The sequence below is a fragment of the Lycorma delicatula genome, chromosome 6 (assembly GCF_047948215.1).
Source record: "Lycorma delicatula isolate Av1 chromosome 6, ASM4794821v1, whole genome shotgun sequence".
NCBI classification, from domain to species: Eukaryota; Metazoa; Arthropoda; class Insecta; order Hemiptera; family Fulgoridae; genus Lycorma; species Lycorma delicatula.
In genome coordinates this window covers 110,378,343-110,403,722 of record NC_134460.1, presented here as the reverse complement: position 1 = coordinate 110,403,722, position 25,380 = coordinate 110,378,343, and the positions used below count along the sequence as shown (strand labels likewise).

Here is a 25,380-nt window from a genome sequence, read left to right as displayed (position 1 = left end):
TAACATTCTCCCATTTTTCTTCTACATTTTCTACCATATCAGTTTTACTCAGACCTCCTGCGATGTCCTCCTCAAAATTCTTCTTTACCTCCTCTTCCTCAAGAATCTCTAAATTCCACTAATTCATCTGACACTTTTTCTTTTGGTTTTTAAACCCCAATCTACATTTCATCATAACTAAATTATGGTCTCTATCAATGTCTGCTCCTGGATATGCTTTGCAAATTCAGGTCAAGTTGATTTCCAAATCTTTATTTGGCCATGATATAATCTATCTGATAACTTGCAGTATTACCAGGCTTTTCCCATGTATGTTTTTTATTATGATTTTTAAACTGGGTATTGGCAATTAGTAAATTATACTTCCTGTAAATCTCAACAAGTTGTTCCCCTCTTTCATTCGTGTACACACTGAACCTCATCATCATCATAATGGGCACTTATTTGTAGGCTCATAGACGTTAACAATCGTTGTCAGCTTACGTTTTGATTTCATTCTGATAACAATGATTCTATCGCTAAGCTTTCTGAAATGCTCTACTCTCTTCCCTATCTTCTTGTTCATTATGAGGCCTACTTTTGCCTGCCCTTTGTTTGAGGCTGAGTTAATTACTCTATAATCACCTACCAAAGGTGTTTTTTCCTCTTCTCACCGAACCTCGCTAATTCCTACTCCAACTACATTCAACCTACCTATTTCCCTCTTTAAATTTTCTAACCTACCAACCTTTTTACCCTACTTTCTTACAGAACTTTTTTATTACTTTTTGGATATATTGGACAGCACTTTTTACAATGATACATACAATTGGTAGATATTTTAATTATTTGCAATATTAGCAAAGAAAATTTATTTTCTCAAAAATTTTATATTAATTTTATTAAGAAATACTGTATTTCTGTTTTTGACTCAGATATTCCTATTAGTATACAAAATATGAGAATAGTATAGAACAACAATCATTTCAACTGAAAAAAAAAAAAAACAATAAACTATCATCCAATTACACTGATAAACATAATTTTTGTTTTCTAACGTATGATACATGATTTTAATCTGTTACTTGATATTGAAAACGGATATGAACCCAGAATCTTTATATCACCTACAGTGCAGTGTCATAATGACTCAAAATTGTGTAAATGATGTGGATGTCTTTTTTTATGTATGTGGTGAGTTTATTGTAAAATTAAATTGAAAAAAACATTACACCTTTAATTAAAAAAGCATATCATTTGTTCTTTCAGTGTAAAATTGGTGATCAGGATAAGAAGTGGGATCCTCATATAGTACGCACTAATTGTTCTGTATATTTAAGAGGATGGCTGAAAGGTACACAGAAGGCTTTGCCATCTGGTGTACCTATGGTTTGGTGTGAACCAAAGGATCATGCAAGTGATTGTTACTTTTGTTTAACAAGTGTGTCTGGAAAATATCCTTCATTGCAATTTGCAATCTGCAATCTGCAATCAGACCTGTAACTCACAGTGAAATTATTCCAGTTTCTGAGTCATGTGTGAATGTATGTTTCGAAAGCAGCGATGAAGAATCAGGCAGTAGTGAATGATTTTGAATTATCTTCCAATAAGCCATATCTTATATCACAAGGTGAATTAAATGACTTGGTTAGTCATTTAAATTTATCAAAAATCAAGCTGAACTGTTAGGAATTTACTTCAAAAAAATTTTCTTTTTTTTAAATGGATTTGAATTACGATTTTTGTTAATTTTTCTTTATCCCTAGTTCAATTCTTGCCAAGATCTAGTATCCTTTTATCTGTCATTTAAATCCTTGAGTTTGGTGTTGTATCATAACACAGTATTTTATTAAATGTTTCATCTTCAAATGTAATTTTTTTTTGCTACAGGATTTAAAGGATGTATGATATTCAAGAAGTAACAATTAAAATTCATCAAATTTTATTGTTTAAAAGCTAATTAAATGTATAAATAATATACAATGAACGTATTGCCAATAAATTTCTTTTATTATGTATATGCCTTTAATACTGCAGCATATTACAGACATAAAATATTGTAAGCTCTTCTGACCAATGTTTTACCATGGTTTCCCTCGGTCCAGTAAGGTAAATGCCAGAACAATTAGTTTTCCTTTCCGTGGCTTAAATAAATTTCCTTATACTTTAAACAATAAAATATTATTAAATACTTAACCTAAATATTTTTTCTGTATTTGTTTGCCTTAATCCTCAACTGTTAGTTGTTAATGTATTACTGTTTTATATATATTTCTGTTGTTTAATAGAAAAATGAACTCCAATTGTCAGATTGATATAAAATCTTTATAATAAACTATGATGCTGCTCTGATCAAAATTTTACCATGGTTTCCCTTGATCTATCCAGCTAAATTCTGGTAAATTCCTTTTTCATCAATATTTTATATTTTAGAAAACTGAATTTAAGTTATGGTGCTGAAAATATATAACTATGTGTATAATTAACTGTACATTTTGTGATGTTGCTATTATTATTTTGTTACTCTTATTAATATTTAATATTATTATATTTTTGTTAAAGTTTTACCTTGGTTTCCCTTGATCTATCCAGCCAAATGCCTGCACAGTTGCTTTTTTATCCATGCACTTTGAATGTGATGTATATAATGTATTATTTAATTAATCTATATTTATTTGAATAAATAGTAGATCACAAAGGTCTGCTTATCATTTGCACAACTACCATCTGATGAATCCAGCTGTATCCTGTTTATAACACATTCAAATTTATTGGAGTATTGTTATTTTATTTATTGAGTGAATACTTTGTTCCAATTTGTGGGTTTAGAAAATTTTTCATATAATTTACCTTAAAGTATTTTCTAATAAATTTTGCTTTGACATGGTCTTTAAAATAATGCTCTTTACTTTTGTTTTAGAAGTCTCTAATGAGTTGAGTTATTATTGCGTATTTAAATCAATTTAAATTTTTCTACCTTTTTAGCTGCACAACCTTTAAAAAGTAAAAAAAAAAAAAAAACATATATAATGATTATTTTGCAATCCCCCAACCACAACTCAATGAAACATAGTTAAAAAATATTTTAGCCATGTTGATGTGATGGGTATGAACATGCATGTATATAGTGTACAAACATGAGCAAATTACAGTTTCCAACTTTGTGTATATATGCTACTTGTAATTTGGTCTGCTTTCATAATATTCACTGTGAGAGCATCATCTTTGAACATGCATATGATACATTTCAACACATTGTGCTCTCAGTGGTACAAAAGAGGTGTAAGGGATTGCAGAATGTCAGTTTAGTTTCATATGCAAAGCGTGCATCTAAATTGATAAAATCACCAATTGCTGAAGATGGCTCAAAAAATGACTAAAATCTGGTTTGCCACGTATTAAAATCCTAAATCTTCAACTGACAAGTCCATGTATGTCTATAGGCTCTGAATGTTGATATGAACCAGCACAACAAAGTTACAGTTTTATAGACAGGTTTGTATTTTAGAAGTATGTAAGAATTTGTAATGAACAGGATTAAAGTAAAGAAAGAATGTATTAATTTAAAATAAATTAGTATTTTTTTTTATTTACAAGTATTTTTATTTAAAAAAAATTGTACAAGTTACAAATCAGGAAGAATTTTTCTAGTAAAGGCACTTTTATATAGATTTGAATTCTAGATCATGGATACTGGTGTTCTTTGGTGGTTGGGTTTCAATTAGTACACATCTCAGCAACTATCAACCTGAGGTTGTACAAGATTACACTTCATTTTCATTCATACAAATCATCCTCTGAACTAATACCTTGCCAGAGACTAGAAACAGAAAAAAAAAGAGAATTATGTGTAAGTTGAAATTAGAAACGAAAGAGAGGAATGAAGTATAAGCCCACTTGCGTAAAACAAAGCAGTACTTAGTATAACTGAGATATAGTTGTAATATAATGGTTTAAGGATTGTGATGGTGTTCTAGTAAATTCAACAAAGTAAATTATTGTGTAAGGAAAACAGGTGCTAAAAGATTGATATGGTAGTAGTGCCCCTTTTGAAGAAGTTCCAGATCAGTAAATTACTTTTTTGAGTAAGTTTGTGAGATTTAGTGCTCTCACAACTAATAGAGTTTATCACTGTTATGCTTTTGTAGAGTCAAAGTAAAGTATGGGGTGGAGCTTACTACAGTGTTTTTAGTTTGTATTGCTCAGAAGCATGTAGTACGTATAATATTGGGTAAAAGTAGATGACATGAATCCTTCCCATTATTCAGTGGCCTAAGATCTTGCCACTGCATCATATGTATTTCTATAGAATACCAATGACGTATTATGAAGGCTGTAAACAGGATAGTATTCTTGATACTTTGATTACGAATCCCTTTGCGGCAAGCAGATAATGGTGTTCCTCCTAGAACAAGAATTGAGTTATTTAAATGTTCTTTCTTAGGTCTAATAATATTTAATCACGTGCTAAGGGAATTTAAATCCATAGAAGACTAAAAAGTTTTCACCATCAATTTATGATTGATTGTTGTCAATTGAAGATGTAAAGAGTTTTATTAATTGGTTGGCCTGTGATTCTGGGTGGAATTGATGACTAAAAGTTTCATATTTTTTTCTTTCTTTTTCTTTAAATTTTATCTAGGATTAATTTCATTTTCAATTTTATCACTGTATTCTTGTATTGTATTAATGGTTCTGAGTTATTTAATCTGTATGTATGTATATATAATCTTGTCACTATCTGAAATTTTAGTACTGCAAGACTTGTATTATGTAATTAATTTTGAAATCCACACTTGACAATTATTCAATAATTGATTAGTTTTATTATTTTACTCACCGAAAATATTTGGATAGTAACCTCCAATAGAGTTATTACTATAGGGGGTATCTAGTTCCACTAGATTATGTGATAATTGGTTACTTTTATTATTTTACTTCTATTTTATATTGTTTGGTTGTATGTCTACTAAGCATATGTATTAAGAATTTTTTTAACTGTAAATAATTTTATTTTCACTTGTAATCTGTTAGTGGAATTAAAATTACGATGATTTATACAAATACAAAAAAGTTATTTATAAATTACTAGCAATACACAAAAAGTAATATGTACAATTCAGTGCAGTTATTTGTATTCAGTTCATTATTTCAAATATTCAAATTCTTATTTCAACAAGTTTTTAAAATCATACCATGCAATGCCACGCTGGTTATGGACAATTTCTGATACTGTTACAGATTTATTTAAATTGGTATTTACATTCAAAAGCAAATTTTATAAAGTTAAATACGTTCTTCATCACCAGCATTCTTATATTTTTTACGTTCTCCATCAACTGCAATATATCCTCTGATAACCAAGGTTTTCTATTAGTTCTCTTTGTTCTGCTTAAGTTCACTTCTGCTGATTTAAGAATTTCCTTTTTAACATTCTCCCATTTTTCTTCTACATTTTCTACCATATCAGTTTTACTCAGACCTCCTGCGATGTCCTCCTCAAAATTCTTCTTTACCTCCTCTTCCTCAAGAATCTCTAAATTCCACTAATTCATCTGACACTTTTTCTTTTGGTTTTTAAACCCCAATCTACATTTCATCATAACTAAATTATGGTCTCTATCAATGTCTGCTCCTGGATATGCTTTGCAAATTCAGGTCAAGTTGATTTCCAAATCTTTATTTGGCCATGATATAATCTATCTGATAACTTGCAGTATTACCAGGCTTTTCCCATGTATGTTTTTTATTATGATTTTTAAACTGGGTATTGGCAATTAGTAAATTATACTTCCTGTAAATCTCAACAAGTTGTTCCCCTCTTTCATTCGTGTACACACTGAACCTCATCATCATCATAATGGGCACTTATTTGTAGGCTCATAGACGTTAACAATCGTTGTCAGCTTACGTTTTGATTTCATTCTGATAACAATGATTCTATCGCTAAGCTTTCTGAAATGCTCTACTCTCTTCCCTATCTTCTTGTTCATTATGAGGCCTACTTTTGCCTGCCCTTTGTTTGAGGCTGAGTTAATTACTCTATAATCACCTACCAAAGGTGTTTTTTCCTCTTCTCACCGAACCTCGCTAATTCCTACTCCAACTACATTCAACCTACCTATTTCCCTCTTTAAATTTTCTAACCTACCAACCTTTTTACCCTACTTTCTTACAGAACTTTTTTATTACTTTTTGGATATATTGGACAGCACTTTTTACAATGATACATACAATTGGTAGATATTTTAATTATTTGCAATATTAGCAAAGAAAATTTATTTTCTCAAAAATTTTATATTAATTTTATTAAGAAATACTGTATTTCTGTTTTTGACTCAGATATTCCTATTAGTATACAAAATATGAGAATAGTATAGAACAACAATCATTTCAACTGAAAAAAAAAAAAAACAATAAACTATCATCCAATTACACTGATAAACATAATTTTTGTTTTCTAACGTATGATACATGATTTTAATCTGTTACTTGATATTGAAAACGGATATGAACCCAGAATCTTTATATCACCTACAGTGCAGTGTCATAATGACTCAAAATTGTGTAAATGATGTGGATGTCTTTTTTTATGTATGTGGTGAGTTTATTGTAAAATTAAATTGAAAAAAACATTACACCTTTAATTAAAAAAGCATATCATTTGTTCTTTCAGTGTAAAATTGGTGATCAGGATAAGAAGTGGGATCCTCATATAGTACGCACTAATTGTTCTGTATATTTAAGAGGATGGCTGAAAGGTACACAGAAGGCTTTGCCATCTGGTGTACCTATGGTTTGGTGTGAACCAAAGGATCATGCAAGTGATTGTTACTTTTGTTTAACAAGTGTGTCTGGAAAATATCCTTCATTGCAATTTGCAATCTGCAATCTGCAATCAGACCTGTAACTCACAGTGAAATTATTCCAGTTTCTGAGTCATGTGTGAATGTATGTTTCGAAAGCAGCGATGAAGAATCAGGCAGTAGTGAATGATTTTGAATTATCTTCCAATAAGCCACATCTTATATCACAAGGTGAATTAAATGACTTGGTTAGTCATTTAAATTTATCAAAAATCAAGCTGAACTGTTAGGAATTTACTTCAAAAAAATTTTCTTTTTTTTAAATGGATTTGAATTACGATTTTTGTTAATTTTTCTTTATCCCTAGTTCAATTCTTGCCAAGACCTAGTATCCTTTTATCTGTCATTTAAATCCTTGAGTTTGGTGTTGTATCATAACACAGTATTTTATTAAATGTTTCATCTTCAAATGTAATTTTTTTTTGCTACAGGATTTAAAGGATGTATGATATTCAAGAAGTAACAATTAAAATTCATCAAATTTTATTGTTTAAAAGCTAATTAAATGTATAAATAATATACAATGAACGTATTGCCAATAAATTTCTTTTATTATGTATATGCCTTTAATACTGCAGCATATTACACACATAAAATATTGTAAGCTCTTCTGACCAATGTTTTACCATGGTCTCCCTCGGTCCAGTAAGGTAAATGCCAGAACAATTAGTTTTCCTTTCCGTGGCTTAAATAAATTTCCTTATACTTTAAACAATAAAATATTATTAAATACTTAACCTAAAAAATGAACTCAAATTGTCAGATTGATATAAAATCTTTATAATAAACTATGATGCTGCTCTGATCAAAATTTTACCATGGTTTCCCTTGATCTATCCAGCTAAATTCTGGAAAAATTCCTTTTTCATCAATATTTTATATTTTAGAAAACTGAATTTAAGTTATGGTGCTGAAAATATATAACTATGTGTATAATTAACTGTACATTTTGTGATGTTGCTATTATTATTTTGTTACTCTTATTAATATTTAATATTATTATATTTTTGTTAAAGTTTTACCTTGGTTTCCCTTGATCTATCCAGCCAAATGCCTGCACAGTTGCTTTTTTATCCATGCACTATGACTGTGATGTATATAATGTATTATTTAATTAATCTATATTTATTTGAATAAATAGTAGATCACAAAGGTCTGCTTATCATTTGCACAACTACCATCTGATGAATCCAGCTGTATCCTGTTTATAACACATTCAAATTTATTGGAGTATTGTTATTTTATTTATTGAGTGAATACTTTGTTCCAATTTGTGGGTTTAGAAAATTTTTCATATAATTTACCTTAAAGTATTTTCTAATAAATTTTGCTTTGACATGGTCTTTAAAATAATGCTCTTTACTTTTGTTTTAGAAGTCTCTAATGAGTTGAGTTATTATTGCGTATTTAAATCAATTTAAATTTTTCTACCTTTTTAGCTGCACAACCTTTAAAAAGTAAAAAAAAAAAAAAAAACATATATAATGATTATTTTGCAATCCCCCAACCACAACTCAATGAAACATAGTTAAAAAATATTTTAGCCATGTTGATGTGATGGGTATGAACATGCATGTATATAGTGTACAAACATGAGCAAATTACAGTTTCCAACTTTGTGTATATATGCTACTTGTAATTTGGTCTGCTTTCATAATATTCACTGTGAGAGCATCATCTTTGAACATGCATATGATACATTTCAACACATTATGCTCTCAGTGGTACAAAAGAGGTGTAAGGGATTGCAGAATGTCAGTTTAGTTTCATATGCAAAGCGTGCATCTAAATTGATAAAATCACCAATTGCTGAAGATGGCTCAAAAAATGACTAAAATCTGGTTTGCCACGTATTAAAATCCTAAATCTTCAACTGACAAGTCCATGTATGTCTATAGGCTCTGAATGTTGATATGAACCAGCACAACAAAGTTACAGTTTTATAGACAGGTTTGTATTTTAGAAGTATGTAAGAATTTGTAATGAACAGGATTAAAGTAAAGAAAGAATGTATTAATTTAAAATAAATTAGTATTTTTTTTTATTTACAAGTATTTTTATTAAAAAAAAATTGTACAAGTTACAAATCAGGAAGAATTTTTCTAGTAAAGGCACTTTTATATAGATTTGAATTCTAGATCATGGATACTGGTGTTCTTTGGTGGTTGGGTTTCAATTAGTACACATCTCAGCAACTATCAACCTGAGGTTGTACAAGATTACACTTCATTTTCATTCATACAAATCATCCTCTGAACTAATACCTTGCCAGAGACTAGAAACAGAAAAAAAAAGAGAATTATGTGTAAGTTGAAATTAGAAACGAAAGAGAGGAATGAAGTATAAGCCCACTTGCGTAAAACAAAGCAGTACTTAGTATAACTGAGATATAGTTGTAATATAATGGTTTAAGGATTGTGATGGTGTTCTAGTAAATTCAACAAAGTAAATTATTGTGTAAGGAAAACAGGTGCTAAAAGATTGATATGGTAGTAGTGCCCCTTTTGAAGAAGTTCCAGATCAGTAAATTACTTTTTTGAGTAAGTTTGTGAGATTTAGTGCTCTCACAACTAATAGAGTTTATCACTGTTATGCTTTTGTAGAGTCAAAGTAAAGTATGGGGTGGAGCTTACTACAGTGTTTTTAGTTTGTATTGCTCAGAAGCATGTAGTACGTATAATATTGGGTAAAAGTAGATGACATGAATCCTTCCCATTATTCAGTGGCCTAAGATCTTGCCACTGCATCATATGTATTTCTATAGAATACCAATGACGTATTATGAAGGCTGTAAACAGGATAGTATTCTTGATACTTTGATTACGAATCCCTTTGCGGCAAGCAGATAATGGTGTTCCTCCTAGAACAAGAATTGAGTTATTTAAATGTTCTTTCTTAGGTCTAATAATATTTAATCACGTGCTAAGGGAATTTAAATCCATAGAAGACTAAAAAGTTTTCACCATCAATTTATGATTGATTGTTGTCAATTGAAGATGTAAAGAGTTTTATTAATTGGTTGGCCTGTGATTCTGGGTGGAATTGATGACTAAAAGTTTCATATTTTTTTCTTTCTTTTTCTTTAAATTTTATCTAGGATTAATTTCATTTTCAATTTTATCACTGTATTCTTGTATTGTATTAATGGTTCTGAGTTATTTAATCTGTATGTATGTATATATAATCTTGTCACTATCTGAAATTTTAGTACTGCAAGACTTGTATTATGTAATTAATTTTGAAATCCACACTTGACAATTATTCAATAATTGATTAGTTTTATTATTTTACTCACCGAAAATATTTGGATAGTAACCTCCAATAGAGTTATTACTATAGGGGGTATCTAGTTCCACTAGATTATGTGATAATTGGTTACTTTTATTATTTTACTTCTATTTTATATTGTTTGGTTGTATGTCTACTAAGCATATGTATTAAGAATTTTTTTAACTGTAAATAATTTTATTTTCACTTGTAATCTGTTAGTGGAATTAAAATTACGATGATTTATACAAATACAAAAAAGTTATTTATAAATTACTAGCAATACACAAAAAGTAATATGTACAATTCAGTGCAGTTATTTGTATTCAGTTCATTATTTCAAATATTCAAATTCTTATTTCAACAAGTTTTTAAAATCATACCATGCAATGCCACGCTGGTTATGGACAATTTCTGATACTGTTACAGATTTATTTAAATTGGTATTTACGTTCTCCATCAACTGCAATATATCCTCTGATAACCAAGGTTTTCTATTAGTTCTCTTTGTTCTGCTTAAGTTCACTTCTGCTGATTTAAGAATTTCCTTTTTAACATTCTCCCATTTTTCTTCTACATTTTCTACCATATCAGTTTTACTCAGACCTCCTGCGATGTCCTCCTCAAAATTCTTCTTTACCTCCTCTTCCTCAAGAATCTCTAAATTCCACTAATTCATCTGACACTTTTTCTTTTGGTTTTTAAACCCCAATCTACATTTCATCATAACTAAATTATGGTCTCTATCAATGTCTGCTCCTGGATATGCTTTGCAAATTCAGGTCAAGTTGATTTCCAAATCTTTATTCGGCCATGATATAATCTATCTGATAACTTGCAGTATTACCAGGCTTTTCCCATGTATGTTTTTTATTATGATTTTTAAACTGGGTATTGGCAATTAGTAAATTATACTTCCTGTAAATCTCAACAAGTTGTTCCCCTCTTTCATTCGTGTACACACTGAACCTCATCATCATCATAATGGGCACTTATTTGTAGGCTCATAGACGTTAACAATCGTTGTCAGCTTACGTTTTGATTTCATTCTGATAACAATGATTCTATCGCTAAGCTTTCTGAAATGCTCTACTCTCTTCCCTATCTTCTTGTTCATTATGAGGCCTACTTTTGCCTGCCCTTTGTTTGAGGCTGAGTTAATTACTCTATAATCACCTACCAAAGGTGTTTTTTCCTCTTCTCACCGAACCTCGCTAATTCCTACTCCAACTACATTCAACCTACCTATTTCCCTCTTTAAATTTTCTAACCTACCAACCTTTTTACCCTACTTTCTTACAGAACTTTTTTATTACTTTTTGGATATATTGGACAGCACTTTTTACAATGATACATACAATTGGTAGATATTTTAATTATTTGCAATATTAGCAAAGAAAATTTATTTTCTCAAAAATTTTATATTAATTTTATTAAGAAATACTGTATTTCTGTTTTTGACTCAGATATTCCTATTAGTATACAAAATATGAGAATAGTATAGAACAACAATCATTTCAACTGAAAAAAAAAAAAAACAATAAACTATCATCCAATTACACTGATAAACATAATTTTTGTTTTCTAACGTATGATACATGATTTTAATCTGTTACTTGATATTGAAAACGGATATGAACCCAGAATCTTTATATCACCTACAGTGCAGTGTCATAATGACTCAAAATTGTGTAAATGATGTGGATGTCTTTTTTTATGTATGTGGTGAGTTTATTGTAAAATTAAATTGAAAAAAACATTACACCTTTAATTAAAAAAGCATATCATTTGTTCTTTCAGTGTAAAATTGGTGATCAGGATAAGAAGTGGGATCCTCATATAGTACGCACTAATTGTTCTGTATATTTAAGAGGATGGCTGAAAGGTACACAGAAGGCTTTGCCATCTGGTGTACCTATGGTTTGGTGTGAACCAAAGGATCATGCAAGTGATTGTTACTTTTGTTTAACAAGTGTGTCTGGAAAATATCCTTCATTGCAATTTGCAATCTGCAATCTGCAATCAGACCTGTAACTCACAGTGAAATTATTCCAGTTTCTGAGTCATGTGTGAATGTATGTTTCGAAAGCAGCGATGAAGAATCAGGCAGTAGTGAATGATTTTGAATTATCTTCCAATAAGCCACATCTTATATCACAAGGTGAATTAAATGACTTGGTTAGTCATTTAAATTTATCAAAAATCAAGCTGAACTGTTAGGAATTTACTTCAAAAAAATTTTCTTTTTTTTAAATGGATTTGAATTACGATTTTTGTTAATTTTTCTTTATCCCTAGTTCAATTCTTGCCAAGACCTAGTATCCTTTTATCTGTCATTTAAATCCTTGAGTTTGGTGTTGTATCATAACACAGTATTTTATTAAATGTTTCATCTTCAAATGTAATTTTTTTTTGCTACAGGATTTAAAGGATGTATGATATTCAAGAAGTAACAATTAAAATTCATCAAATTTTATTGTTTAAAAGCTAATTAAATGTATAAATAATATACAATGAACGTATTGCCAATAAATTTCTTTTATTATGTATATGCCTTTAATACTGCAGCATATTACAGACATAAAATATTGTAAGCTCTTCTGACCAATGTTTTACCATGGTTTCCCTCGGTCCAGTAAGGTAAATGCCAGAACAATTAGTTTTCCTTTCCGTGGCTTAAATAAATTTCCTTATACTTTAAACAATAAAATATTATTAAATACTTAACCTAAAAAATGAACTCAAATTGTCAGATTGATATAAAATCTTTATAATAAACTATGATGCTGCTCTGATCAAAATTTTACCATGGTTTCCCTTGATCTATCCAGCTAAATTCTGGAAAAATTCCTTTTTCATCAATATTTTATATTTTAGAAAACTGAATTTAAGTTATGGTGCTGAAAATATATAACTATGTGTATAATTAACTGTACATTTTGTGATGTTGCTATTATTATTTTGTTACTCTTATTAATATTTAATATTATTATATTTTTGTTAAAGTTTTACCTTGGTTTCCCTTGATCTATCCAGCCAAATGCCTGCACAGTTGCTTTTTTATCCATGCACTATGACTGTGATGTATATAATGTATTATTTAATTAATCTATATTTATTTGAATAAATAGTAGATCACAAAGGTCTGCTTATCATTTGCACAACTACCATCTGATGAATCCAGCTGTATCCTGTTTATAACACATTCAAATTTATTGGAGTATTGTTATTTTATTTATTGAGTGAATACTTTGTTCCAATTTGTGGGTTTAGAAAATTTTTCATATAATTTACCTTAAAGTATTTTCTAATAAATTTTGCTTTGACATGGTCTTTAAAATAATGCTCTTTACTTTTGTTTTAGAAGTCTCTAATGAGTTGAGTTATTATTGCGTATTTAAATCAATTTAAATTTTTCTACCTTTTTAGCTGCACAACCTTTAAAAAGTAAAAAAAAAAAAAAAACATATATAATGATTATTTTGCAATCCCCCAACCACAACTCAATGAAACATAGTTAAAAAATATTTTAGCCATGTTGATGTGATGGGTATGAACATGCATGTATATAGTGTACAAACATGAGCAAATTACAGTTTCCAACTTTGTGTATATATGCTACTTGTAATTTGGTCTGCTTTCATAATATTCACTGTGAGAGCATCATCTTTGAACATGCATATGATACATTTCAACACATTATGCTCTCAGTGGTACAAAAGAGGTGTAAGGGATTGCAGAATGTCAGTTTAGTTTCATATGCAAAGCGTGCATCTAAATTGATAAAATCACCAATTGCTGAAGATGGCTCAAAAAATGACTAAAATCTGGTTTGCCACGTATTAAAATCCTAAATCTTCAACTGACAAGTCCATGTATGTCTATAGGCTCTGAATGTTGATATGAACCAGCACAACAAAGTTACAGTTTTATAGACAGGTTTGTATTTTAGAAGTATGTAAGAATTTGTAATGAACAGGATTAAAGTAAAGAAAGAATGTATTAATTTAAAATAAATTAGTATTTTTTTTTATTTACAAGTATTTTTATTAAAAAAAAATTGTACAAGTTACAAATCAGGAAGAATTTTTCTAGTAAAGGCACTTTTATATAGATTTGAATTCTAGATCATGGATACTGGTGTTCTTTGGTGGTTGGGTTTCAATTAGTACACATCTCAGCAACTATCAACCTGAGGTTGTACAAGATTACACTTCATTTTCATTCATACAAATCATCCTCTGAACTAATACCTTGCCGGAGACTAGAAACAGAAAAAAAAAGAGAATTATGTGTAAGTTGAAATTAGAAACGAAAGAGAGGAATGAAGTATAAGCCCACTTGCGTAAAACAAAGCAGTACTTAGTATAACTGAGATATAGTTGTAATATAATGGTTTAAGGATTGTGATGGTGTTCTAGTAAATTCAACAAAGTAAATTGTTGTGTAAGGAAAACAGGTGCTAAAAGATTGATATGGTAGTAGTGCCCCTTTTGAAGAAGTTCCAGATCAGTAAATTACTTTTTTGAGTAAGTTTGTGAGATTTAGTGCTCTCACAACTAATAGAGTTTATCACTGTTATGCTTTTGTAGAGTCAAAGTAAAGTATGGGGTGGAGCTTACTACAGTGTTTTTAGTTTGTATTGCTCAGAAGCATGTAGTACGTATAATATTGGGTAAAAGTAGATGACATGAATCCTTCCCATTATTCAGTGGCCTAAGATCTTGCCACTGCATCATATGTATTTCTATAGAATACCAATGACGTATTATGAAGGCTGTAAACAGGATAGTATTCTTGATACTTTGATTACGAATCCCTTTGCGGCAAGCAGATAATGGTGTTCCTCCTAGAACAAGAATTGAGTTATTTAAATGTTCTTTCTTAGGTCTAATAATATTTAATCACGTGCTAAGGGAATTTAAATCCATAGAAGACTAAAAAGTTTTCACCATCAATTTATGATTGATTGTTGTCAATTGAAGATGTAAAGAGTTTTATTAATTGGTTGGCCTGTGATTCTGGGTGGAATTGATGACTAAAAGTTTTATATTTTTTTCTTTCTTTTTCTTTAAATTTTATCTAGGATTAATTTCATTTTCAATTTTATCACTGTATTCTTGTATTGTATTAATGGTTCTGAGTTATTTAATCTGTATGTATGTATATATAATCTTGTCACTATCTGAAATTTTAGTACTGCAAGACTTGTATTATGTAATTAATTTTGAAATCCACACTTGACAATTATTCAATAATTGATTAGTTTTATTATTTTACTCACCGAAAATATTTGGATAGTAACCTCCAATAGAGTTATTACTATAGGGGGTATCTAGTTCCACTAGATTATGTGATAATTGGTTACTTTTATTATTTTACTTCTATTTTATATTGTTTGGTTGTATGTCTACTAAGCATATGTATTAAGAATTTTTTTAACTGTAAATAATTTTATTTTCACTTGTAATCTGTTAGTGGAATTAAAATTACGATGATTTATACAAATACAAAAAAGTTATTTATAAATTACTAGCAATACACAAAAAGTAATATGTACAATTCAGTGCAGTTATTTGTATTCAGTTCATTATTTCAAATATTCAAATTCTTATTTCAACAAGTTTTTAAAATCATACCATGCAATGCCACGCTGGTTATGGACAATTTCTGATACTGTTACAGATTTATTTAAATTGGTATTTACATTCAAAAGCAAATTCTATAAAGTTAAATACGTTCTTCATCACCAGCATTCTTATATTTTTTACGTTCTCCATCAACTGCAATATATCCTCTGATAACCAAGGTTTTCTATTAGTTCTCTTTGTTCTGCTTAAGTTCACTTCTGCTGATTTAAGAATTTCCTTTTTAACATTCTCCCATTTTTCTTCTACATTTTCTACCATATCAGTTTTACTCAGACCTCCTGCGATGTCCTCCTCAAAATTCTTCTTTACCTCCTCTTCCTCAAGAATCTCTAAATTCCACTAATTCATCTGACACTTTTTCTTTTGGTTTTTAAACCCCAAAATTTCATCATAACTAAATTATGGTCTCTATCAATGTCTGCTCCTGGATATGCTTTGCAAATTCAGGTCAAGTTGATTTCCAAATCTTTATTTGGCCATGATATAATCTATCTGATAACTTGCAGTATTACCAGGCTTTTCCCATGTATGTTTTTTATTATGATTTTTAAACTGGGTATTGGCAATTAGTAAATTATACTTCCTGTAAATCTCAACAAGTTGTTCCCCTCTTTCATTCGTGTACACACTGAACCTCATCATCATCATAATGGGCACTTATTTGTAGGCTCATAGACGTTAACAATCGTTGTCAGCTTACGTTTTGATTTCATTCTGATAACAATGATTCTATCGCTAAGCTTTCTGAAATGCTCTACTCTCTTCCCTATCTTCTTGTTCATTATGAGGCCTACTTTTGCCTACCCTTTGTTTGAGGCTGAGTTAATTACTCTATAATCACCTACCAAAGGTGTTTTTTCCTCTTCTCACCGAACCTCGCTAATTCCTACTCCAACTACATTCAACCTACCTATTTCCCTCTTTAAATTTTCTAACCTACCAACCTTTTTACCCTACTTTCTTACAGAACTTTTTTATTACTTTTTGGATATATTGGACAGCACTTTTTACAATGATACATACAATTGGTAGATATTTTAATTATTTGCAATATTAGCAAAGAAAATTTATTTTCTCAAAAATTTTATATTAATTTTATTAAGAAATACTGTATTTCTGTTTTTGACTCAGATATTCCTATTAGTATACAAAATATGAGAATAGTATAGAACAACAATCATTTCAACTGAAAAAAAAAAAACAATAAACTATCATCCAATTACACTGATAAACATAATTTTTGTTTTCTAACGTATGATACATGATTTTAATCTGTTACTTGATATTGAAAACGGATATGAACCCAGAATCTTTATATCACCTACAGTGCAGTGTCATAATGACTCAAAATTGTGTAAATGATGTGGATGTCTTTTTTTATGTATGTGGTGAGTTTATTGTAAAATTAAATTGAAAAAAACATTACACCTTTAATTAAAAAAGCATATCATTTGTTCTTTCAGTGTAAAATTGGTGATCAGGATAAGAAGTGGGATCCTCATATAGTACGCACTAATTGTTCTGTATATTTAAGAGGATGGCTGAAAGGTACACAGAAGGCTTTGCCATCTGGTGTACCTATGGTTTGGTGTGAACCAAAGGATCATGCAAGTGATTGTTACTTTTGTTTAACAAGTGTGTCTGGAAAATATCCTTCATTGCAATTTGCAATCTGCAATCTGCAATCAGACCTGTAACTCACAGTGAAATTATTCCAGTTTCTGAGTCATGTGTGAATGTATGTTTCGAAAGCAGCGATGAAGAATCAGGCAGTAGTGAATGATTTTGAATTATCTTCCAATAAGCCATATCTTATATCACAAGGTGAATTAAATGACTTGGTTAGTCATTTAAATTTATCAAAAATCAAGCTGAACTGTTAGGAATTTACTTCAAAAAAATTTTCTTTTTTTTAAATGGATTTGAATTACGATTTTTGTTAATTTTTCTTTATCCCTAGTTCAATTCTTGCCAAGACCTAGTATCCTTTTAACTGTCATTTAAATCCTTGAGTTTGGTGTTGTATCATAACACAGTATTTTATTAAATGTTTCATCTTCAAATGTAATTTTTTTTTGCTACAGGATTTAAAGGATGTATGATATTTAAGAAGTAACAATTAAAATTCATCAAATTTTATTGTTTAAAAGCTAATTAAATGTATAAATAATATACAATGAACGTATTGCCAATAAATTTCTTTTATTATGTATATGCCTTTAATACTGCAGCATATTACAGACATAAAATATTGTAAGCTCTTCTGACCAATGTTTTACCATGGTTTCCCTCGGTCCAGTAAGGTAAATGCCAGAACAATTAGTTTTCCTTTCCGTGGCTTAAATAAATTTCCTTATACTTTAAACAATAAAATATTATTAAATACTTAACCTAAAAAATGAACTCAAATTGTCAGATTGATATAAAATCTTTATAATAAACTATGATGCTGCTCTGATCAAAATTTTACCATGGTTTCCCTTGATCTATCCAGCTAAATTCTGGAAAAATTCCTTTTTTATCAATATTATTTTATATTTTAGAAAACTGAATTTAAGTTATGGTGCTGAAAATATATAACTATGTGTATAATTAACTGTACATTTTGTGATGTTGCTATTATTATTATTATTTTGTTACTCTTATTAATATTTAATATTATTATATTTTTGTTAAAGTTTTACCTTGGTTTCCCTTGATCTATCCAGCCAAATGCCTGCACAGTTGCTTTTTTTTATCCATGCACTTTGAATGTGATGTATATAATGTATTATTTTGTTAATCTATATTTATTTGAATAAATAGTAGATCACAAAGGTCTGCTTATCATTTGCACAACTACCATCTGATGAATCCAGCTGTATCCTGTTTTGTAACACATTCAAATTTATTGGAGTATTGTTATTTTATTTATTGAGTGAATACTTTGTTCCAATTTGTGGGTTTAGAAAATTTTTCATATAATTTACCTTAAAGTATTTTCTAATAAATTTTGCTTTGACATGGTCTTTAAAATAATGCTCTTTACTTTCGTTTTAGAAGTCTCTAATGAGTTGAGTTATTATTGCGTATTTAAATCAATTTAAATTTCTCTACCTTTTTAGCTGCACAACCTTTCAAAAGTAAAAAAAAAAACATATATAATGATTATTTTGCAATCCCCCAACCACAACTCAATGAAACATAGTTAAAAAATATTTTAGCCATATTGATGTGATGGGTATGAACATGCATGTATATAGTGTACAAACATGAGCAAATTACAGTTTCCAACTTTGTGTATATGTGCTACTTGTAATTTGGTCTGCTTTCATAATATTCACTGTGAGAGCATCATCTTTGAACATGCATATGATACATTTCAACACATTGTGCTCTCAGTGATACAAAAGAGGTGTAAGGGATTGCAGAATGTCAGTTTAGTTTCATATGCAAAGCGTGCATCTAAATTGATAAAGTCACCAATTGCTGAAGATGGCTCAAAAAATGACTAAAATCTGGTTTGCCACGTATTAAAATCCTAAATCTTCAACTGACAAGTCCATGTATGTCTATAGGCTCTGAATGTTGATATGAACCAGCACAACAAAGTTACAGTTTTATAGACAGGTTTGTATTTTAGAAGTATGTAAGAAATTGTAATGAACAGGATTAAAGTAAAGAAAGAATGTATTAATTTAAAATAAATTAGTATTTTTTTTTATTTACAAGTATTTTTATTAAAAAAAAATTGTACAAGTTACAAATCAGGAAGACTTTTTCTAGTAAAGGCACTTTTATATAGATTTGAATTCTAGATCATGGATACTGGTGTTCTTTGGTGGTTGGGTTTCAATTAGTACACATCTCAGGAACTATCAACCTGAGGTTGTACAAGACTACACTTCATTTTCATTCATACAAATCATCCTCTGAACTAATACCTTGCCATGGTTCCGGAGACTAGAAACAGAAAAAAAAGAGAATTAAGTGTAAGTTGAAATCAGAAACGTAAGAGAGGAATGAAGTATAAGCCCACTTGCGTAAAACAAAGCAGTACTTAGTATAACTGAGATATAGTTGTAATATAATGGTTTAAGGATTGTGATGGTGTTCTAGTAAATTCAACAAAGTAAATTATTGTGTAAGGAAAACAGGTGCTAAAAGATTGATATGGTAGTAGTGCCCCTTTTGAAGAAGTTCCAGATCAGTAAATTACTTTTTTGAGTAAGTTTGTGAGATTTAGTGCTCTCACAACTAATAGAGTTTATCACTGTTATGCTTTTGTAGAGTCAAAGTAAAGTATGGGGTGGAGCTTACTACAGTGTTTTTAGTTTGTATTGCTCAGAAGCATGTAGTACGTATAATATTGGGTAAAAGTAGATGACATGAATCCTTCCCATTATTCAGTGGCCTAAGATCTTGCCACTGCATCATATGTATTTCTATAGAATACCAATGACGTATTATGAAGGCTGTAAACAGGATAGTATTCTTGATACTTTGATTACGAATCCCTTTGCGGCAAGCAGATAATGGTGTTCCTCCTAGAACAAGAATTGAGTTATTTAAATGTTCTTTCTTAGGTCTAATAATATTTAATCACTTGCTAAGGGAATTTAAATCCATAGAAGACTAAAAGGTTTTCACCATCAATTTATGATTGATTGTTGTCAATTGAAGATGTAAAGAGTTTTATTAATTGGTTGGCCTGTGATTCATAACAATGATTCTATCGCTAAGCTTTCTGAAATGCTCTACTCTCTTCCCTATCTTCTTGTTCATTATGAGGCCTACTTTTGCCAGACAAGTTAAAAGTTGTTTAGAGCGATCTTAAATTCAGACCAGAAACATTACAAGAATCTAATATTCATAATTTTTCTTACATACAGAGTAAAGACCTTACTGAAAAAACTCAACAGATGAAAATATGATTCTTCATGCATAAGCAATAGATAATGGGACAAATACACCTTCAAGGTATCAAGAGGAGGAATATTTTTTCTTCTCTTCAAATTATCAAGAAACTATGCAGAGGGACACAGCTTCTGAATGGAATAAAGTGAAACATGAAAAATAAATTCTCTTTATCAGAATCAAATGCGGCAGTTAGAGTAGCTTCCAGATTGTGGAGTGCTAGATAACCAATGGGTATGTGCTATCAAGACTGATTCGAATGACATCATAAAGTATAAAGCAAGACTAGTTGCTAAAAACTATAGCAAACATCCAGAAATAGATTATTTTGACAATTTCAGCCCTGTTTCCCACTTAAAGACAAGTCATGACAATTTTAGCTACTCATGATGTGAAGACTGCTTTCCTCAATGGACAACTAAACAAGAATGTGTTCATGCGATAACTTTTAGGAAATAAGATGGAACATAAAAAGAGCACAAATTAGTGTTTGTATAAATGTCTAGCAAACTTCTTATAGCAATCTGGTCTGCATGCACCACCGTAAAGAAGTTGCGGTGTTTTTTTCATGTTGATGACAAGTCTTATTACAGGTCCTTCTTCAATGATCATGAGCCTAATGACAAAGATAAATCCTTAATTTGAATACAATCAAATGAAGTGAAAAATTATCTTGGAAAAAAGATTACTGTAATGGGCAAATTTATAGAGATGGAACTGACAGTATATGCAAAGATAATTCTACAAAAATATGGATTTAGCAACTGTAAACCTTAATCTTTCAAACTGAACTTGGTTGGGAACCTGGAAACTCTTTTCTTATCTCCAATGGTGAAGATTACAGGGAAAGATTTAGAAGCTTAAATTATTTAGCTTCGGGCAAAACACCAGACTTAAGTTTTGCCTTGAATATTGCATCTGAAGCACAAATTCAACCAATAAAGACCCATTTTAATTTCATAAAAGAGATTTCAGATGTTTGTAATCTATTCCTGAAGATGGAATTAGATGTAGTACTTATTTATAATTATTATTTTTGTGAGAAGTTGTTAGGATGGTTTTCTTCCTTTGTTCTGTGGCACAATAGTTTTTTGTAAACTATTTCAGTTTAGATGGTTCTACCAGACACTACTAAAAACGATTGAAGTTTGCTATAAGTTAACATGAGACAATCTGTTTTCCATTAATTGTAACATAATCGAAAGCTTCACAGTATATTACAAAGCTGTCGACTATCAACTGTTCTTTTTTTATTAGTATCGGAGAAAAACGAATAAAAAATAAGTATTATAATTTCCAATTAACAGAAAGAAAATTATAGCACTTATGCAGTTTGTTCCACCCCCAACGTTTATATAGCGTATACGTCATCACTATTAACATTTTGAATATTTAAATAATAAATACAGTAATTATTTATTATTTAAATAGTCAAAACTTTTCTGTTAATAAGTTCAGGTTAGCAAGCGAAGGTTAATTGGTTAATTTATATATATAATTATAAACAGCAAACTTTTGGGTTATAGTTAATATCATCCAATATAACCATTGTTATTTATTTATTTATTTCATAAATATAATTCAACGAAACTTAACCTACGCCAGCTTTCTTTTTCCTGTTTAGCCTCCGGTAACTACCATTTAGATAATTCTTCAGAGGATGAATGAGGATGATATGTATGAGTGTAGTCTTGTACATTCTCAGTTCGACCGTTCCTGAGATGTGTGGTTAATTGAAACCCAACCACCAAAGAACACCGGTATCCACGATCTAGTATTCAAATCCGTGTAAAAATAACTGGCTTTACTAGGACTTGAACGCTGTAAGCCTCGACTTCCAAATCAGCTGATTTGGGAAGACGCGTTAACCACTAGACCAACCCGGTGGGTAACCTACGCCAGTTAACCTTGCCTTACACCACGTGAGTAATAACGTATACGATACAAAAGTTAAGTTGGAACAAACTGCTTAATTGCCAAAATTACTAATTAAAAAACAACTAATAATAATATGGCCACAATATATGAATTTTTTAATGTGCTGCTTAAGTAAACGATTTTACGTCGAATTTAAATAAATTTACATCGCAGGCTAAAGCTACACTTTCAATTCATAAACACAAAAAATTCAAACTTAAATTCTATTAATTTATGTTAGAATGGTATAAAATTACTTACTTGGTCAACAAAACTGAACACAAATAAATAATACTGATATTACAATACAGATTTCACTTTAACAACGATTATAAACATATGATCCCAATCTACTAAACAGTGACGCCAACACATGTAATTGTACAAAGTGATTCAAAGAAACGGGAAATTTGAAAAATTAAATAATGTTAATGAAATTTTTTTTAGAAAATGAATTTTATTTCATGTAGTTGTACAAATGTTGCCATTCTAGGATACATACATTTTAGTTTATTTTTTAAAAATGACATCTTGCAGGTGACCACCTGTTCTACGTAAACACTCACGAAGTCTCTTCGTTAAATTGTTCACGGTTTGACGTAACATCTCGACTGGAATTTCCGCAATTGCTTCTCGGATCTTTGCCTTCAGTTCTTCCGTTGTAGCAGGTCTACTGTGGAACACTTTGCTTTTAAGGTGACCCCACAAAAAGTAATCGCAAGCTGAGAGATCAGGCGATCTGGGAAGCCATCTAACGTCACCATTTCGTGAAATGAGACGTTCTCCAAACAATAGGCGTACTGCTGCCATCGATATTCATGCAGTACGTGACGTTGCTCCGTCTTGTTGTAACCAGGCTGTGTTAAGACTCGGTAGAAATCTCTTTTGTTGTACCACAACAAAGGTTTCAAGCACGGCTACGTAACGAGCCGACGTCACTGTAATCGCAAGACCACTGTAATCCTCAAAAAAATAAGGGGCTATAACACCGTAAGATGACATAGCACACCACACGGTCACTTTCCGGCTGTGCAACGGACGCTGGTGTAGCTGCGTAGGATTTTCTTGGGCCCAGTATCTGAAATTTTGCTCGTTAACAAATTAGTACTCTATTGTTTTTATTATTTGTAAACAATTTGCCATCGGTTATCAAGAATTCAAGTTATTTAATGTTTGTGAATTATGTAAACATTTTTTAACCGAATTACATAATAATTGAGAATATATATTTAATAATATAGATGGAATTTTAAAGCGATTTAGATATGAATAAGGGAATTCTCTTCTTCACTCATTAAAGGAATCCTCCTTTCTATAGTTGTACAACTAACAACACTGTTCTAACTCATTTGATAATGCAAGAGATTTTGAAATTCATTTATCATTATTCATTTACGGATGTTCAGGCTTCAACAGAAGTTCAAATCCTTGTAAAAGCAGTTACTTTTACTTGGATTTGAATACTAGATCGTAGATACCAGTGTTCTTTCATTTAACCACACATTTCAGGAATGGTCGACCTGCAACTGTACAAGACTACACTTCATTTACATTCATACATATCATCCTGTGAAGTAATATCTTACAGCGGTTCCAGAGGCTTAACAGAAAAAAAAGAAAGGCTTCAACAGAAGGATGTGATTCTTATTTATAAGGGAACTTACATTAGTATACTTTTATGAGGTCCCCCTTTACAAAATGTGATTGTATACAGCCCTAATATTTAGAATTCATGTCATGATCAAGACACTGCCATACAATTTGTCCAACATTGATCTCAAATTTGTTTCAAACATTAACTTCAATGTTTGCCATTTTATGCTTTGTCTCACCGCGTGCGTGTTAAACGTTGAAGGCAATGCAAAGTCTTTATCAAATACAGTAGTCCTCGCAATGAAAATTATACAATTGGTGCAGTTGCAGCAGCCTCCGATGTGATCTCTTTTGTCTCTTATTAGTTGTACAAGACAAAGAATGAAACGTTTTGAAGACGGTCTCTTTCAACCGGTGTTAAGAAAGGTAAGGGGAATTTTATTAAAATGCAGCAAAGGAATTGGAGTTTACGAACTGCTCAGTAAGCTGCTGCTTTGAAACATGTCCATTGTTGGACGTATGGTGTAGCAAAGTAATGACGAGTTCACCACTAGACCAACCCGTGAAACTTATCACGAATCAAAAGAAGTCACTAGTAGTGACATTGAAAAAAAGTTACTAGTAGCGAATTCTTTTTCGAACTCGACATCGCAAATCAGCTAATTTTGAAGTCAGGAGTTCTAAGGTTCAAATCATAGTAAAGGGAGTTACTGTTATACAGATTTGAATACTAGATTGTGGATACTGCAGTTCTTTGGTGGTCGGGTTTCAGTTAACCACACACCTCAGGAACGGTCGACCTGGGACTGTACAAGACTACACTGACTTTAACATTCATATATATCATCCTCTGATGTAATAATTAATGGTGGTTCCGGAAGCTAAAAATTATAAGTAATGAGCTTCAAATCAGAAGGCATTAACAAAAAGTAATTGAGGACATTTATATACACACTGTGAAGGATGCAGAACGTTACATTTTTTTTATTTGTATTATTTAAAAATGCATCGACAAAGTAACCTTGCTTCTTCAAAAGATATTTAACTGTATTTAAAATACTGTAAGAAATGCAAGATACTGTACTTTATCTATACTATTAAAAAAAAGATGAAGAGGTTTTTTTTTTGTTCGGGATACTCAAAGTAACAAGTAACTACTCAATCAGTTACGACCAAATTTTTTTTATCCACGTTTCTTGGCATAACCGAGA

General features: G+C 30.4%; 1 long non-coding RNA gene across 3 annotated transcripts; it reads right to left on the bottom strand.

Moving 5' to 3' along the window:
- Positions 1-1,975: 1,975 nt before the first annotated feature.
- LOC142326118 (uncharacterized) lies at positions 1,976-22,935 on the bottom strand. Of its 3 annotated transcripts, none has more exons than XR_012756694.1 (5): positions 22,838-22,935; positions 18,448-18,628; positions 13,125-13,550; positions 7,868-8,293; positions 1,976-2,973 (listed from the first exon to the last, which is right to left on the bottom strand). It is a non-coding gene; the product is annotated as an uncharacterized LOC142326118 (long non-coding RNA). The 3 variants fall into 3 exon arrangements; XR_012756696.1 differs by lacking the exon at positions 1,976-2,973 and adding an exon at positions 3,613-3,799; XR_012756695.1 differs by lacking the exon at positions 18,448-18,628.
- Between the last annotated feature and the right edge of the window lie 2,445 nt (positions 22,936-25,380).